The sequence below is a fragment of the Chiloscyllium punctatum genome, chromosome 18, assembly GCF_047496795.1.
Source record: "Chiloscyllium punctatum isolate Juve2018m chromosome 18, sChiPun1.3, whole genome shotgun sequence".
NCBI lineage: Eukaryota > Metazoa > Chordata > Chondrichthyes > Orectolobiformes > Hemiscylliidae > Chiloscyllium > Chiloscyllium punctatum.
This window is the reverse complement of record NC_092756.1, coordinates 20,293,437-20,310,824: the sequence shown is the minus strand read 5'-3', so window position 1 is coordinate 20,310,824 and position 17,388 is coordinate 20,293,437. Positions and strand designations below refer to the sequence as shown.

The 17,388-nt window shown below is 43.4% G+C and overlaps 1 non-coding gene across 1 annotated transcript; it reads right to left on the bottom strand.

Moving 5' to 3' along the window:
* Positions 1-12,874: 12,874 nt before the first annotated feature.
* Positions 12,875-12,956, bottom strand: trnas-gcu (transfer RNA serine (anticodon GCU)). Its single transcript has one exon. It is a non-coding gene; the product is annotated as a tRNA-Ser (tRNA).
* Between the last annotated feature and the right edge of the window lie 4,432 nt (positions 12,957-17,388).

The following is a 17,388-nucleotide window of genomic DNA, read 5'->3' as shown; positions in this document are numbered from 1 at the left end:
CTCTATGAGAAAACAATAGAACTCATCGAAGCCATGGTTCATAAGTTGCAGAGGACAGCAGAATAGGAGACTGTAAAGAAGGTGATCTAAGATTCCAGAAGGATCTTAATCCATTGCGTCCTTGTGCTGAAAAATGTCACATGAATTTCAATCTGGATAAATGGAAGGTATTGCATTTTGCTGCATCAAATACGAGTAGGGCTTATACAATTAATGATCGGGCGTTTCATCGTGTTGTGGAACACAGAGGCCAGGAATGCAAGTACATAATTCATTTTAGTTTGCTTCAAATATAGACAGAATAGTTAAAAAAAGTCATCTTGCCTTCGTTGCTCAGTCCTTTGAGCGTCGGAGTTGGTACGTTATGTTGAAGTTGAATAGGACAATGGGAGATGCGTCTTCTGGAATACTGTGTCCAGTTCTTGTCGCCCAGTCATAGCAAGGAAATTATTCAGCTGGAGTAGGTTTAGAACAGGGATACCAGCGTATGCCTAGTGGGGAAGGTTTGTGTTATAACGAAAGGCTGGATAGGCTGAGAATATTTTCACTCGAGCACTGGAGTTTGAAAGGCGGCCTGATAGAAATTTATAAATTATTGAGGGTCTGGCTAGAGTTAATTGTAACTGTCTTTTCCCAAAGGAGGGGCACTTCAAGACGAGAGGGCAATTGTTTAAAGTGAAAAGAGGGATTTAAAATAAGACATGAGAGGCTTTGTTTTAACAGAGGATGGTTTCTGTGTGCAATTCACTTCCTGAGGCAGTGATGAATGAAAGTACATTTACAATATTTACAGGATATTTGGATCGATAAATGAGTTGGAAAGTATCAGTGGGATTAACAAAAGCTATTCATTCATGCCTAGTACATAATTTATTGCGCAGAGGGAAGTTCAGAATTAGCCACGATATTATGGATCTGGAGTCATATGCCAGCCAGACCAGATAAGTATGGCAGTTTCCTTCCCTATCAGGCATTAGTGAATCAGATCTACAACAACTGATTCAACATCATCATTAGACTCTTCAACTCTAGGTATTTATTGAAATAAAATTCCAGCATCTGCCATGCCAGGATTTGAACACGTGTCCACAGAATTATATCTGGACATTCATATTAACAATGCAGTAATAACATTACAAGCGCATTATTAACCCTGAGCCATTACAGGAGCCGTCAGATGCGACTCGTTTCGTTTGGCATTATGTGCAGTATGAGCTGGAAGGAGTGAAAGGCCTGTTTTCATGCTGCATGAGTCTATGACTTTGACGCTATGAAACCGGCAGCTGGTTGGGATTAACAGCAGCATTGACAGTTTAATTGATCTCTTTCTGGGATATGTAATCTTGCTGGTTACTCTGGAGTTTTTATTGGCCATTGAGCCTTTCCCACACACGGGACTGTAGAACAGTCTGTCCCCAGTTTGACTGAGTAAATGAATTTCTACTGCAGCAGGTATTTGAATTCCGCATTGCCCTGGTTTCTCTGTGATGTCGGTGTCTTTGTATCTATCCAGGATAAACGATTGGTTCAAATCATGTCCACGCAGACGTAAGTCCCGTTGTCCATGCTGTGAATGTGTTTTTATTCTTCCTGATACACCGACAGGGTGTGGATGTCGCTGGTCAGGACAGCATTTGTTGTTCATTCTGATTCGCTGCTGCCTCGCTGCACGAGAGACATGGATTCGATCCCAGTCTCGTGTGACTGTGTGCAGTTTGCACATTTCTCTCATTGTTTGTGTGAGTTTCCTCCCACAGTCTGAAGGTGTGCAGGTTACTGGTATCAGCCATGGGAAATGAAGGGGAACGGAATAGGTATGGAGTGTGGGTCTGATAGGATGTGCTTCGAAGGGATGGTGTCGACTGGAATGGGCCGAATGGCCAGCCTACCCACAGTGTCGGCATTCTCGGATTAAGGGTAAGCCATGTTGTTCTGCACCTGGAGTCACAAGTAGACAGTATTGGGTAAAGATGGTAGCATCCCCTGTATAAGTGACATGCATGAATGGGATTGCAGGAAATTAAAGACATGTTCTCTGTTCCTGTGGTCAGGCTTCCATTCCAGGTTTTATTCTTCGAACTTTAACATTACCACTTCCATGTCTGAGTCCCCACAGATGACTCGTTTATTATATAACCACAACACCACCTTCTCCAGATTGCAGAATTTACTGGGAACAAGAAGCTGCTCCTGAGTTGATGCAAACATAAGCAGCTGCTACTGCTAATGTCAAGAACACTGATCCAAAAGGAAAATGAAATTTCGAACATTGACACCCCAAATGTAAAGGTCCAACACGCTTCAGATGCGCCAATCGGCTGTATCAACAACATGTACTGCTTATGGCTATAATGTAATAAATGGGGGCAAGTATTCCCTTCCGCCCCGCTTTTGACCAGGAGCAGTGTCAACCTCGGAAATACACGCGCCCCGCTCCTGTCATTCCATCCCAACTTCCAATTGGATCTTCGTGGCTGCTTCACACAGTTTCCCTGATTCCGGGTCTGGATCTTGAATTAAGTGTGATTGCCTGCAGCAGTTGGTACTGCCTTGTGTGGGTAAAGTGATGGAGGAGCCGATGTAAAACTATAATGTTATTGAAGCATACGTTACAACAATATCCTGCACTGTCCCATGAGTTTGGAGAGTTTCATTCATCCCATTCTCCAGTACTCTTTTTCATGGAATCTCCCCAGACTCTGTGGACTTTAAAGTTAAAGATTCAGCCCATTCTCAGTTCCCACATGCCTGTCATTAAGTCCTGATATTGTGTATTCTTCCTGACATTTCCTCTGCTCCCATTGTGGCTGCAGTTTGGAAGTGTAGCCTGTGGGGTGCTGCAACCATTTAGTATTTCGCTTTCTGCGTTGGGATTGCAGCGACTTCGTATCGAATCCACATCATAGCGGTCAGTTCTCTCAAAGTTTTACTTTTGATGAAACACGGTAAGAAATAACTCGTTTTTACATGATAATGTTCTCCGAGGTGATGATTTGTTTTCAATCGAATTTCGTTCTCTGATATTTCAGCGTTTCATGCATCAGGATTTAAACCCAAAAGTTCTCGAAAATGTCCCTTCCTCCCACTCGCCCTCACTCTCTTTTCCGTCCCTCGTCCCATTTGACTAAGGCATTGCACAATCTAACTTAAACTTTCACGTTGATACCGTCCAGTCTATGCCATTGCACTTACTCTTGCTGGGCGACCATGCCCCAATCTCTTCATTGGCACCTTCAAATCATTCGATCCGTTTGGATATCGTGGCTGTGAGATCAATTCTCTTTTAGCAGCTTTTACTGACATGGACCAGAGATTATTGGAGCGTGAGGCTCAATAAATGGACACAGAGAATAATTGGGGAAAAGAGACTCTATTGGAAAAGATCAGCCATGACGACTTTCTGCAATAGCCTACTGGTATTATTGCTGGATTTTAACACAAAAGGCTAGGTCACATTCTGCTGAGACGGGTTCGATTCTCACCACACCACGCTGGTGGTAGAATAGAAATGCAAGAAATATGTCCAATTAAGGAACCGCTAAACCCGTTGTCTGAAAATCCCATCTGTTTCACTAAAGGCCTTGAGGGAAGGAATCTACCGTCCTTAACTTCTCTGGCCTTCATGTGACTCCAGACTGCTCGGCAATATATGCTGCAGACCAACACCGCATGCTGATGCAGAATGTAAAAAAAAGGTTCATTTGACTCCACCTAGACAATTGTCTGAAGTTCACAGGAATCCAGGATGGGATCACACTGGGAAAGGTGCAGGAGAGATTCACTCGGATAGTGTCTAGGCTGAAGAGAATTGGGCATGAAGAGAGACAGGACAAACTGGGGTTATTTTTCACGGTGCAGAGGCATTTATGAGAAGGCATGGTTCAGATGTACAAAATAATGAGGGGTATGGATAAGGTAGACTGAAAGTAACGTTTCCCATCGATGGACAGATCGATCACGGGGGGGGGGGCGTGGGCACAAATTTAATGAGAAAGACAGAAAGGTTTAAGTAGATGTGTGGAAAAGCGTTATAGGTCGGCGTGTGTTGGAATTTGCAACACTTTGTCTGTCAGGGTCAGAGAGGCAGGAACCCTGAGAACCTGAAGAAATATTCAGATGTGAATATGTTCTGCCAATAGTACAAAGCTATGGGCTAAACGATTCGAGTCGTTAAGCAGTTGTTTTTGACAAATTGAGTCACAACAGGCTGAGGGGTCTCCTTTGGAACTGTTGTCCTCGGTAGTATAGTGGTTAGTGTCGCCGCATGTTATGCGGGAGATAGGAGCTCAATTCCTCGATGGGGCAGTGCAAGTGTTTTAAACTGTCGCTAATTTCTCAAATGCGAGTTATTAATGCCTGTCCTTCCATTTTCCATGGGACATGTCACAGGAAGGACAGTGCTGTCTGAATCAGCGTGGGGAAGGACTGCAGCTCCTGCCGAGACAGTGTCAGTGAAAGTACAAACACGTGACTTCTGCAACCTGCACCGTGTATCTGTATTGGAATCTAAACCATTTAATAGAAAGAAGAAAGAAGCTGAAGAAGAAACAGGGTAAACCAATTCCAATGTGAGTACAGAAAGATTTTCCGCAGCATCTTGAGGAAAACTGACAAACGGTTCTGAGAAAGAGTTTCACTTTCAGAACTGTTAGTCCACAGCGGTGTTTTTGTTCCACTTAAGCACTTAAGAAATTGAATAACAATTTAACTGAAGACTTGAAATGTTAGAACACACCAGACGACGAGTCACGTGCTGGGAACTTTGTTTACAAACGAGATGTTTGATGACTGATAATGATGCCATAGGCTGAAGGGCCATTCGCCATGCTTTTAAAAACACAATGACTGTCATTTTTCAACTGAACCAATAAGCCAAAAACAAAGTCAACAAGAAAATTTGCAAACCTTGCATATGTCTTCGTTGGTGCGAAAGTGTTCAAATTCAGCTCTCTCACTGCTACTTCCCAACGTTGATTTCCAGTCAGGGAAAACTATTTGTAGTTCCTTATGAAAGTCGTAAATTGAACATGAATTCCTGATATTACAAAATAGCAAAGATATCAGTGCTGTCAGAGTCAGTGAGAATTTCATATCGAAGATGAATTCCAATGGAAATAAACGTTGAAAGCAATTGCCTTTGCCTGCTCAGACTCAGTACGAAAAAATAATGCTGACTGAAACATTTAGGTTTTTTACAAGGATTTAATAAGTTGACTGCACAATGGTTGGTTCTGTGACCAGAATGCCTTGGATTGAATGACTTGTAGATGCAGGTTTTGGACGAGGGTATGCAAATTTGAAAATCACAGAACACCAGGTTATAGTCCAGCAGGGTAAATTGGAAATACTAGCTTTCAGACTGCTGCTCATTCATCAGGTGGTTGTGGAGTACACAGAATTTAAAGCGCAAGTTTACAGTGTGATGTAACTGAAAGTGTACATTGAAAAATACCTTCATTGTTTGCTAAGTTTCCCACCTGTTAGAATAACCATGTTAGCTTCACTTCTTTCATTTGGAAAGCGCAAAACTTTTTATTATAAAGTTACATTCTCATGTGAGCTTTAAGAATTGGTGTCAGCCCCCGTGTGCTGTTGTCTGTTCCATAATGTTTAGACTTATTCTAATTTTATAAAATTAGTTAACAGAGACTGACATGGATTCATGCAGTTTTTGATCAAAGTGCAATGTAATTTTGCAAGTGCAAATTCACCCCACAAACGTATATATGCGTGTGTGTGTGTGTGTGTGTGTAGGAGGGTCGCTGTGTGTAGATAGGGCATTGGGATCGCCTGGACTGTGACATGAACCCAAGGCCGCAGTTGAGGCCATCCCCATTGGTTCCAAAATTTGCTATCAGCCTCTGCTCGGGCCCATTTAGCTGCTGCCTGTGTCGAAGTCTGCCTTGGAGGATTGTCACCTGAAGGTCCGAGGTTATATGTCCTGGACCACGGAAGTGCTCTCCAGCTGCGAAGGGGCACAAATGTCTGTGATTGATGTGCAGTTCCATTCATCTGTTGCTGTACCCTTTGCTCGGTTTCACCAATGTACCATGCCTCAAAACATCCTTGCCTACAGCGTGGTTTTTTTTAGATTAGATTACGGACAGAGTGGAAACAGGCCCTTCGGTTCAACAGGTCCACACCAACCCGCCGAAGTGCAACCCACGCAGATCCATTCCCCTACACGTCACACTACGGGCAATTTAATATTGCCACTTCACCTAACCTGCACTATTTTGGACTGTGGGGGCAAACCGGAGCACACCCACACAGACACTGGGAGAATGCACAAACTCCACACAGTCAGTCACCTTAGGCGGGAATTAAACCTGGGTCTCTGGCGCTGTGAGGCAGCAGTGACAACCATTGTGCAGAGATTAGCGTCAGCCTAAACATTATGGCACGGACACAGCACACAGGGACTAACACCTTCAAAATATTATCGGGGCTGACACTAACTGTTAAAGTTCACCTGAGAATGTAACTTTCAAAAAGGTTTTGCAAATTACATAAGAAAGAAGTGAAGCTAACATGGTCATTCTAACAGATAGAAGATTTAACAAACAATCAAGACATTTTTCAATGCATAATTTCAATTACATCACACTGTAAACTTTTGCTATAAGTTCTGTATCTTATAGCTCTTGCACTCCACGAACACCTGATAGAGGAGCAGCCCTCCAAAAGCTAATGCTTCCAATTAAACCTGTTGGACTATGACCTGGTGTTGTATGATTTATAACTTCGTATTAGAATGCAGATCTCATAGTTAAAACAGAGATGAAGAAGCATTTATTCTCTCTGACAGTTCTGGATCAGTGGACTTTCTTGTAGCAGAAGGCTGTTGAGGAAGTGTCATTAGGTGTAATGAGGCTGAGATCGGCAGATCTTCAAACTGCAAAGACATCAAGCGTTGTGGGGAAACGCAGGAAAGTGCAGTTCAAGGTTATCAGATCAGACATGAAACCATTCAATAGCGGAGCAGACTTAATGATCTGAATGGTGTCTTTCTGTTCCTAAAATTGTTGGCCTTAATATGAAACTGCAAAACCGTCCTGATTAAAACGTGCCAAATTAAAAAAAGCATGGTCCCCTCGAAACACTGAACCGACGTGCAATGAACAAAGAACCACACAAATGGCAGATAATATGAGTAATTGATATGGAGTGGTCAGTATACCAAGATAAACAGGAAAACCGATATTCAGTATCGAAATTGAACCTGGCTCCACGAGGGATGTAGTTAACTCTCACAAACCACCATTCCCCTTCCATTTTAGTGACGCCCTCTCCATGCTTGATTTAAACTGATTGAACGTCAGGCAATTGCAGCTGACGTTGCTGATGCAGAACTGTAACATGCTGGGAAGCGGTTCTGACTGCTGTACAACATCATTCTGCTTCGAAAGATCAGGCAGCATTTCATATCGATTACTGTAAACGTTAACATTTAACAAGCCATGACAGTGAAGGCATTGAAACCTCATCACTATACTACCAGGGAAGATTTCTGTTAGCACCACCCTGGACAACATGAAATTCATCATTCTATTCTCCAATCCTTCTGTGCATGATGCCCTCGGCTCTATTCCAGTCTTGTTGTTTGCCTTACAACACTGAGGCTAACCAATCATCTGTTGCATTGAAGTTTCTAATGTATGAGACCTTACCTCTGAGCTGGCAATGTGCTGGCTCAGTGGTGATATCACTGGCCTTGTAAACTAGAAAGTGTTTGAAATATCCCATTCCTGTTTTTCCGTCCAAGAGGAAAACCGTTCAGCAGGACAGGAAATAGCGGGCGAGAGCAACGATCTAGTTTTTCTGCAAAAACAAGGTTAGGCAGTATAAACTACAGAGTCATGGGGAAACAATTAGCAAGGAACACTGGGACGGGAGGGTCTGAATATTTCCTTTCTTTGCTGTAACCAGATACTGGCGTTGAAGTTTGCAATTGGACAATATCAGCCAAGTGGGCGAAATCTTACTTTCTGTTTGTTTCCTCCCGAGGCCTGTTTCACTCTTGTGGAAATGTGCCTGCGTGCTTCAGTCTGTGGGTAAAAATGGGCTTCAGTTCCCCGACTAGGTGTGAACATATTTTCCCCATCTCAAACTTCAATCCCATTTATTGCATCTTACAAGATTAAAACGTTCCAGGGTAATTAGCATTGAGATGAACACGTGAAACATCAGAGTTTACAAGGTTACAGACCAGGTGCTGGGAAGGGAGATGATGGGACCCATTTCTGTGCTGGAAATACTTGATAATTCATTCATTTTTGAGGGGAAACGTATCTGCAGTGACACAATTTTAAAAACTGTGTTATGAAGAAACGGTGCAACAGTTTCTGCCCTCATCCCTGGTGAACCAGTGGTTAGTATTCGGCGCTTTCACTGAGTGCCCTGGGTGTCATTACCGTTCAGGAAATCAGGACTTTTTGTACCTGATGCAGAGAGAGCAGGTCTACCAGGAATCTGTTTAATGCCTTATATCAGTCAATACCCCAGCTCATCAAAGAAGGGAAAAGTGCCTTCCTCCTCCCTGCGCAGTCAGACAGTTCATCCTTCATTCTCCTCTGAGTCCACTTCACAAAGAGTTTCAAAATACGATCAAAACTGAGTCTCAGCGATTCTTTTCTGTGCTTTTAATACACAGAAGCTACAGCGATTGAATGGGTTGGTTTCTGAAAATGAAACGTACTTATGAACAATGTGCGTTGCTATTTCAGGATTGTCTTCTCTGACAGCGCTGATACATGACTGATGTTCTCTATGATATGGAAGTGCCAGTGTTTGAGTTGGGTAGAGAAAGTTAAAAATTACACAACATCAGGGCATAGTCCAGCAGGTTTATTTGGAAGCACGAGCTTTCAGAGAGCCGTTCCTTCATCAGGTGGGTGTCTTTCTGCCGAAACTTGATGTATGTGTCAATATGCGCGATCTTTTGGAAGATCATCTGGAATTTAACGGATCGTTAGTGGTGTCGAGGGTACCCATGACTTGGAGGTATTGGTGTTGGACTGTGGTGGACAAATTTGAAAATCACGCAAAGCCAGATTAGAGTCCAATAGTTGTCAACCATCTGACGAAGAAGCTGTTGCTTCCAAATACGCCTGTTCGATGCAACTTGTTGCTGTGGGATTTTATAACTCTGATTGTCCTTGGTAATGTTTATCTTATCGAAGACAGTGAAATAATTTTCGTTCGTAGAGATGAAAATTCCAAATATTATCCACCTCAGTGTAACAAAAAAATTAACTTTGATGTGTTGTGAATCTCCACAATGTGCTTGCGCCAAGTAAATTTCGAACCGATAGCCATCTGATCTGTAGCCAGGTATACGAATGGTTGTAACACTGGCCAGATGCACAGCTGAGATTTTACACTCTGCAGAGGTGTGGAGTTTACAAGGACATGAGCAATAACAGTAACAGTCCCAAGGTGAACAAAAAACAAAGATAATCACCATCATTGATTCACTTCAAATTGTCCTCAAATAAAACTACCATTCAAAGTCTGATCAGCCAATCAATGAGGTCACTGCTGATCACGGAAATTTCAACTTATTTTGTTGTGTTTCCACTATAATTCGAGGTAAACTCAATGACAACATCGCATTTCCCATAATTTTCCGATTTAGATTACGTCAATGACCTGTTCGTATTTGCAGGAAACTAAGTACCATGAAATGAGTGAAAAAGTCCTTTTGGTCATGTAATCCAGTGTAGAATAGGTCAGAAAAGAAATGTCAAAGACCTGAAACATCACTCGCATTTCTCTCTGTATTAACGCGTATTCCTGAGTTGAATATTTGCAGGACTTGTCTTCAATATCGAAAGAATTATTTTTCCCGCGTCAGATTCTTCATAAATCAATTTACATCTGAGGTGTTGAAACTTATTCTACTTCAGATTAAATTGGTTGAATATCCTTTCCCCCAGCCTAATATGCCAATACTGCCTCCTCTTCCATGTGTATACAAGCTGCTCCAGGTGAGGTTGCAGCTCCCAACCTGACATTCCATTGCTCCTTACTGCTCAATGTCAATAGAAGCTTCTGCAAGTAAGATTAGAGCTCCCACTCTGATGTCCCAATGCTCCATGGTGCTCCATATCATTAAATGCTGCTCCAGGTGAGAGTGGAGCTCCCAGACTGATCTCGCAAAGCTCCCTGCTCCATGTTAAATGAAGCTGGCCCAAATGAGATTGATGTCGCAGTCTGATGTCCCAATGCTCCCTGGTGCTCCATGTCATGAAAAGCTGCTCCAGATGAGGGTAGAACTATCCAGCTGATCTCGCAATGATCCCTGGTCCATGTCAACAGATGTTGCTCCAAATGAGGTTGGATCTCGCAGTCTGATGTCCCAATGCTCACTGCCACTCCATGTTAATAAAAGCAGCTCCAGGTGTGGTTGGACCTCCCAGTCTGATGTCACCATGCTCCTTGGTCCATGTCTACAGAAGCTGCTCCAGATGAGGTGGGAGCTCCCATCCCTGGCATCTCCCTCACCTCTATACCATCATAGAAATATGATGCAATTCTGGAGCCATTGATGGAATATCCGCACCATGAGAACTTAATTGTATTTTTCATCACCACCGAATCATACTAAAATACTTTCTTTCTTAAACTTTATTTAGCATGTGCATTTTGCAGTCAATGCGAAGTAAGATAATGGTGTTAACTGACGTATGTTCAATAAAAATTACAACTTATTTTTCATGTTGAGTTACTGCTACTTAAAAAGGATAATGTTTTTAATAAAATCACAGTTTTATTCCGTGTGAGCGAACGTGGTTTGTATTATTTAAATTGAACTTGTTCGCTGTGTAAATTGATGAAATAGATCTCAATTTCAAAATAAAATTGGTATTGTTGTCATCCACCTTGAAATGTGGTCATAGAGATATACAGCATTGAAACAGACCCTTCAGTCCAACCTGCCCATGCTGACCAGATATCCCAACCCAATCTAGTCCCACCCGCCAGCACCCGGTCCATATCCCTCCATACCCATCCTCTTCATATTCCCATCCAAATGTCTCTTAAATGTTGCAGTTGTGCCAGCCTCCACCACATCCTCTGGCAGCTCATTCCATACACGTACCACCCTCTGTATGAAAACGTTGTCCCTTAGGTCTCATTTATATCTTTCCCCTCTCAAACTAAACCTATGTCGTCTAGTTCTGGACTCCCTGGTCCCAGGGCAAAGACTTTGTCCATTTATCGTATCCATGCCCCTCATAATTTTGTAAACATGTATAAGGTCAGCCCTCAGCCTCCAATGCTCTAGAGGAAACAGCTCCCGTCTGTTCAGCCTCTCCATCATGCTCAAATCCTCCAACCCTGGCAACATCCTTGGAAATCCTTTCTGAACCCTTTCAAGTTTCACAACATCTTTCCAATAGGCAGGAGACCAGAATTGCACGCAATATTCCAACAGTGGCCTAACCAATGCCCTGAACAGCCGCAGCATGACCTCCCAACTCCTGTACTCAATACTTTGAACAATAAAGGAAAGCATGCCAAACGCCATCTTCAATATCCTATCTACCTGCGACTCTACTTTGAAGGAGATATGAACCTGCACTCCAAGGTCTCTTCCTTCAGCAACATTCCCAAGCCCCTATCATTATTTGTATAAGTCCTGCTGAGATTTGCTTTCCTAAAATGCAACACCTCGCATTTATCCGAATTAAACTTTATCTGCCATTTTAAGCCCATTTGCCCATCTGGCCAGATCCTTTTATAATCTGAGGTAACCCTCTTCGTTGGGCACTACATCTCCAATTTTGGAGTTATCTCTAAACTTACTAACTGTACCTCTGTTGCTGATATCCAAATCATTTATGTAAATTATAAAAACTCGAGGACGCAGCACCGATCCTTGTGGCACTCCACTGGTCACAGGCCTCCAGTCTGAAAATCAACCGCCACTGCCACCCTCAGTCGTCTACCTTCGAGCCAGTTCTGTATCTAAATGGCAGGTTCTCCCTTTATTCCATGAGATCTAACCTTCCTACTCAGTCGTCCATGAAGTCCAAATAGATCACATCTCCTTCTCTGCCCTCATCAATCTTCTTTGTTACTTCTTCAAAAAACTCAATCAAGTTTGTGAGACATGATTTCCCATGAAAGCCATGTTAGGTATTAGAACGAAACGTCTGTTAATGACATTCGTTTAAAGACACTTTAGATGTTTATGCTGCATCAGTGGTTATTGATGCACAGTTTATGTTCACTTCCTGCAGTTAACATGCTGATTTCTCCAGTTGTTCATAGTTCAGTGTGATGCATCCAGTGTGTGCAAAACGAGAGGGAGCTTGCTTCCCACATCTCGTGTTTATCTGTGTCTTATATCCAGTATTCATCAATGGCGAGAGCAAGGGGGGAAGGGCGAGACCAATGTGTAAGTCTGTCCCTGCCAATGCACGGTACCCACATCGGCAATTCTCTACTGTGCATTCACAGCCAGTTTTCTGTGCCGCTACACCCACCCCCTGCACCTTTTGAAATATCTCTATTATTTTGTGGTGTCTCTCTGTGCTCTTACCAGCAAGATGAATCACATCTACCCAGACTGCTCCAGATTTCATGTGATAAAACACTCATTAAGAATCCCATTGCATTAAACATGCACATCGCATCTCTCGTTATTTCGTTTCCCTGGATCTCTTTCATAAGATTAACGTTCACAGCAACTTTACTTGGAAAAGAAAATCGCGTTCCTTTTCATTATCCCAATTCAGTCTACATTTCGTTAAGTTCAAGCATCGGTATCAAATTATTCTTTGAAGTTTTATAACATGGTCGATACAGATAAACTAACCATTGGAGTTCCAATTTCAATAAGACAGCTGTGATAACCAAAGAACAGCGACGAGAGTGGGATTCGAACCCACGCGTGCAGAACACAATGGATTAGCAGTCCATCGCCTTAACCTCTCGGCCACCTCCTCGCAAATGCAACGCAGGGTAGAACATAATCTCCCAGACGATCACAATCTCATCATCTCTGGGGAATCTCCCATTCACAGCCTCCAACCTCATTGTCTATTAACCCCACACTGCCCGATTCTCCCTCCTTCCTAAGATCTGCTGTCTCTGCCTGCACCTGTTTAACCCGACTCATCTCTTCCTACCTCAACACCTTCCTGTCTCCCCAGTCCAGGAAATTCTCACCTACGTTTGTGAGACCACCTATGCACTTCGTCTCCTCCAAGACTTTAATTTCCCTGGTCCACAACGCGTCATCTTCACATTGGAGATCCAGTCCCTGTACACATGCATCAGCTATGACGGAAGTCTCCAAGCCCTCTGTTTCTTCATCTCACCCCATCCCAACCAGTACCCTTCCACCGACACCCTCATCCAGCTGGCTAAACTAGTCTTCACCCTCAACAACTTTTCTGTCCAATCCTCCCACTTCCTCTAAACCAAAGGGGTAGCCATGGGCACACACATGTGACCTAGCTATGCCTGCCTGTTTGTCAGATATGTGGAATTGTCCAACTTTCGCAGTTACTCTAGCACCTCTCTCCACTTGTTCCTCCACTACATTGATGAATTCATTGGCCCCACTTCCTGCTCCCACGAGGAGGTTGAACAGTTCACCAACCAACACCTTTCCCCCAGAACTCAAATTCACCTGGATCTTCTTGGCAACTCCCTTCCACTTCTTGGACCTGTCCATCACCGTCCCCAGCGAATGACCAATGACAGACATATATTACAAGCCCACCGACTCCCACAGCTACCAACACGACACCTCCTCCCACCCCACCTCGTGTAAAAACACTATCCCTTATTCCTAATTCCTCCGCCTCGAGCGTATTTTCTCCCAGGATGACCAATTCCACCTCAGAAAGTCCCAAATGGTCTCCTTCCCACGTGGTTGACGATGCCCGTCAGTGCATCTCCTCCACTTCACTCACCACCGCCCTTAAACCCCACCCCTCCCGCAACAAGAACAGAATCCCATGGTCCTCAACTTTCACCCCACCAAACTGAGCATAAAACACATCAGACTCCACCACTCCTGCAATCTCCATACAGACCCCACTGTCAGGTATATCAATCCCTCCACACCCCTATCAGCATTCTGAAAAGACCATTCCATCCACGAACCCCTAGTCAGGTCTACAATCCCCACTAAACCCACACCCCACTATTGGCATATTTCCATGCCACCGCAGGAATGGTAAAAGCAGCTCCCACACCACTCCACTCATCTCCGTCAAAAGCCCCAAGGGATCCTTCCACATCTGTTAGAAATTCACCTGTACAACGTATAATGTCATCTTCTGCATCTGTTGAACCCAGTGTGGTCTCCTCGACATCAGGGAGACAGGACACCTTCTTGCAGATCATTTCAGAGAACATCTTTGGGACGACGCACCCACCACCTTCACCATCCCGTGACTGAACACTTCAACTCCCCCTTCCCACTCCGTCAAAGACGTGCAGGTCCTGGGCCTCCTTCAGCGCCAAACCATAACCACCCAATACCTGGAGGACGGATGCTGTATATTGCGTCTTGGGACTCTGTCACCTCATGGGATAAGTGTGGATTTGAACAGTTTCCTCATTTCCCTTGCCTCAAGTTTCAAGCCTCAAACTCTGGACTCTTTCCATCACGGTTCCTTCTGAACTATCATCTTCTCCCTCACCTTCATCCAACCACCACTTTCCCAACTATCTCCCCCAACCCCAAATCCCTACCATTTATCTATCAGTCCCGACTCAAAAGCCTTATTCCTGTTGAAGGGCTTATGCCTGAAACGTGGATTCTCCTGCTCGTCGGATGCTGACTACCTGCTGTGCTTTTCCAGCACCACACTTCCGACTCTGATCTCCAGCATCTGCAGTCCAAACTTTCTCCTAGGAATAATCAATGACCTCGTAGTGAAGATGTCCCTGGATTGCAGTGATCACAGTGTGTCTGCGTTTTGCGTGTATTTTGGGTGAGGGTAGTCTGGGTCTGAGACGAGCGCTTAACCCCCAGACAACGGGAATGGTATCAGATCGCGAACTTAGGGTGGGCTGAAGTGAAGTGGAAAATTCTGTCAGAAGGTGGGTCAGTACAAATGCATCACATCACCCAGACTGTAAAAGATATGCAGAAGGAGCAAGGCAACTTCGATGCAGGCACAATAACAGGTAAATTAGAAAGAAGACAATTGAACACACTGAGATGGAGTGGAATTATTTATGAGAAAGGATTAAATATTGAAGCTATTTTACATACAGACTGTCGTCACATTGGAAAAAGGAATTTCCTGCAAAGTAACGGTGATATTTGCCTGCGACATCACAATTCCGAGAGACACTGACATATTATCTTCTGCAACAGCGTGGCCGAGTGAAAGCATGATCTGTCCATCAATCAGAATTCAATATTTCAAAGCTCTCCTCTGCGCTGTACAACCTATTTGCTGCTCCTGTAGTCAGATCCCAATCGCTTCACAGTGTATCTTTTACTGCTTCCTGCCTCACGTAAATACTTGAAACATGATCCAATCCCCAGTGTTTCCGCTTTAACCCATATTTTGTAACTCCCGAGCTGACACAGGTACGAGTGACCAATTGGCCTTTTCGAGCGCTCTCACTCTGTATGATCTGAATGATAAAATGCACTGTGTCTGATCCGCAGGACACACTGCAGAAATTATCCCATCCCAGCGGACTGAGCTGCCTCCATTGATAGAGCTGTTTCCATTGGGAGAGTATCACAAAGTCACAGCGAACGTCTTTTGATTTCATCCGCGAAGGTACTTGCTACAAAAAAGCGGAAGACGGCTGGAAACTGCTGTCATCAGTGCGACATACAGAGATCCAGCGGGAGCCGAGTGGCCCATAAACCAGAAATCAATGGATAAAAATATTCTTCTTTTTAGAAGAATCCAATTCAGACCATCAAGTGAACACTTCCTAAGGAGAAAATGGATGTGGGAAGCGGACAGTCTCAACTGGTTGCAGCATTTACAATCTTGGTCTGTGTGACAACAAAAGCAGAAACCTGGAACTGTTTATCTTGCTTCTGAAAAATAGGTTAGCAAATTTTGAAGAGCATAGATATTTTTCCCTGGTGTTCATGATATGACCAAGAGCAGAATACGGTTCCCTGAGTATGGTCTGACTTCTGTGTTATGGACTGTGATATTCTGCTCACATGATCTGAACACAAAAAAGAAATGACTCAGTGACAATATCTGCTGAATCGGATTCCGTGAAGAACAAAAGGCGATGGAATGAAAAAAGGCATAAGAGCGGGAATGCAGCAAATTATTTTCCAGACTCGAGGAGAGTGCACAGTACTGTTTCCAGGGGTCAATATCTGTGCAAGTAGACTGAAACAGCGTTGGGTGTTGTTGTACTGCATCTTTTGTATAATGGTACAAAAGCACTGAACTTTTGTACAGAGGGGACAACTTCAAAATCCCCAAAGAGGCAAAACACACAAATTAGGCAAACAACAAAGGAACCACACAATTTGGTGTTACATCATGCAGTAAACTTCCCTGCTCAAATTTCGTTCAAAATCGCTCTCTGTCTAAATCCTAATACTGATATTCGAACAGTGAATGGTCTATGTCAATAGAAACTGCTCTGATCTCACAACTTCAGTATTTCATACCCAACCCCTTATGTATGACTAGCAATAGTGATTGATCCCTCACTGTGTAACTTCAGCCCACGTAGAGAACAAATAACTATAAGAACAACAGTCATGTATGTAACTAGGATTTGACCCGATTCTGTTGCAACCAATCCATTCAGCTGTAATTGAAATTGCTTCCACCTTTCCGTGTCGGTTATAAGTTTGCACAGCTTAGTGGTGAGCTTTCATTCATTGAATTGGACCTAGCATCCTTTCTCAGGTTGAAATATATAGGGATATAAAGACAAGATAAAAGACACGGGCAGTGTTTCCTGGACTAGAAAGACGTTAGGAATGACACGGTCATGATACCATGTCGTTCGAAACGATGGAAATGAGGTTTACTGGGAGATAAAGCCACGAGAAACGAAAAGAGGGGGTTTAATGGGATGGTGGCATTGACTGAGGAATAATGCGGGAGAAATCAGGAAAGACTTAGTTGTGTCCGAAGAGAGGTTATCCAGCTGATGTGAAGTTGTTACGAGTAAATACGAGGGAAATTCCCTCGTTTAGGTGAGTGGAAACTAGACGTTAGAACTTCAAACCCATCAGGAAATGATAAAGAAGTTTGGAGTAGGTATTTTTATTCTGAGAGTTATTGAATTCGGAGATGAATTTTCAGAAATAGAAACATTTTAGGAGCTGATTCAAGAATATTTGAAAAGCGAGTGCAGGCAGACAAGGAGTGAATTAGATTTGATTAGATTAGATTAGATTACTTATAGTTTGGA